Source organism: Echinococcus granulosus (genome assembly GCF_000524195.1).
Source record: "Echinococcus granulosus chromosome Unknown EG_S00140, whole genome shotgun sequence".
NCBI lineage: Eukaryota > Metazoa > Platyhelminthes > Cestoda > Cyclophyllidea > Taeniidae > Echinococcus > Echinococcus granulosus.
The window spans coordinates 185,071-187,345 of NW_020170520.1; positions in this window are offsets into that span (position 1 = coordinate 185,071).

Sequence of the window (2,275 nt, forward strand, 5' to 3'; positions counted from 1 at the left end):
TGTCGACTTCTTGCCCTACATAACACGGCAGGTTGTCAACGTTGCAGTGAATTGATTTTCCACGATACCACTACAGTGCGATGGCAAAAATTGACAATCACGTGCGGAATCCTCTTGCCACGTAATCAGTAAATGTTCAGTTAGCTTCCTTACACGTTGTTTGTTTAAAAACTGCATTGTGCTAGTTGCACTACGAAGGGGCCTTTTTGATCTATTTAATGTTTATATTTTTATGGCAATTATATGAAAAAAGAGCACAAAATCACCAAGAAGTGCTAAATCAACTTAATTTATTTTTCCCACTTTCTGCTTTGGGAATGCCTTCGATAACTTAAACCAAATTATTTATGCAACGTAATGCCTTCACACTAGTACCATATGTGCATTTACAAGTGCGGAGTGATAATTTCCACTGTTCATGCCACTCAGTCATTTTGAGAAATTCTGGTCTTTCAAAATTGCTGTTGGGTGGCAGACTCGAGCCCTACAAGATGCGTCTGTAAAAACATTCTTTTGCAAATATTGAGTTGGAATCACTCCTTTTAATTAAGCCATAATGAGGTTATGTTTCGCAGTTTCAGATGGTGACATTGCATCCGATTAACGTTGAGTGATGTGAATTTATTTTGTTGAACGGAGTTTGAGTATAAATACCTTGCACAGGTGGATAATCATTTTCTTGCATATTTGTGCTCGCCTGCAAACGTTGCGATTGGCAGATGGAATAGAGTTGGGTTGGTGATCAGGCAGCTTTCAGGAAATGCTTATCAACTGTTAATCGTAGATGTCATGGGTGGGAAAATCCTCGGTGCGCTAATGCGAAAGTGCTAACTTGAGCATTGCTGCATAGCACTCACATCTTGATGTTAAATACTTGAGTAAAAGTGCAGAATGATCTGCTTTTACTAATTCGGACGACTTCTGACAGGCTTGAACATCACTAGTTTACGGCATCTTAATGCTAAACAAAATAAAGCCATTCATTAGGCAAATTTGTAAACTAAACTGATTGAGTTAATGAATTCGTGAACTGTTCACTTCCAGTATAGTGCTGATATTGTCATGGGCTAGGAGACAGACGAATCAGAATCGCTTGTGAGAGAGGTTGCTTCTACCCAAAATGTAGCTCTCGTAGCTCTTCTTTCAAACACAAATGATGCCAAAGCCTTTGGGCTTGTTGACTTCCAGTAAGAAAAGCAGGTAAATTTGTATTTCTGTAGCATCGTCATAATGCATACAAATAGTCTGTTTCGTTGTTAATAGCAGTAATAAAATGGCATGACTGCGTTTTACATTCCCTTTAAACTACTTTAATGCCATTCGTGGAAAATCGGAATAGGTGTTGAAGGCTCATGATCACACAGTGGGCAGGAATGAAGTGAATGATCATTTGCGAACTCATGTAAAGAAGGCAGTTGTGTGACAAATTTTACTCAAATCGCAACATTACTTACAAATAATTGCACTGTTATTGTCTTATCGCTGATGCTAGTAGTTAATTAATCAGGGTGCCCATCTTATGCCTAAAACAATCCATTAAAATACAGAATTGTGTGAAAAAATCCCAATATGTCATTCTCTCATGAGTGTTTTCTGGCCATTTCGGATATCAATTAAGTGGATATAAATGCGCAGGAATCACTTTTAACAATGTTGTAAATTCAGGTAATATTAGTCAAATTCTGGAAAATTTATGTCACCTGATATTGCATGAAACTCTGATTAGGTGTGAGATGATATTGAAGTCGCAGCAAATTAGTAGATACAATACAGAATCTGAGAGAATTTACGAATTGCTGCCTTTGGATGTCATCATACTGCTTGAAAATACACCTATCAACTAAAATGCAATTGCCATTTTAAAGGCACATATTTCACTAAGCAGCACTTTAGCCCATTGTATGTCAAGATTTGATTAGCTAACAGTCCATTTACCACCATGCTACCAATGCGGACCATATTGTGGGCTTATAATGACCTATAAGTAAATGCGGAATATTGAATGATGCTTGCTTGGATGGCGAATAGGTAAAATTAATGCTCACAAACTTGCGTCTGCTACTTGACCGTAGCTAATAGAGCACTAATTTTGCCTCAACCTTGACCTCAACGGTCCCATAAGCGTCTTATATTGACCATTTTTGGTAGGTGCCTTGCATAGTTGACAGAGACAGCATCCATGGGACGGACCACCCTCTCCCAAATGCTACAAGTGCTGTAGAACAGTTTAGCATCCAAACGCTTCCTAGTGCATGAGAATTCTTGATGAGCGAGG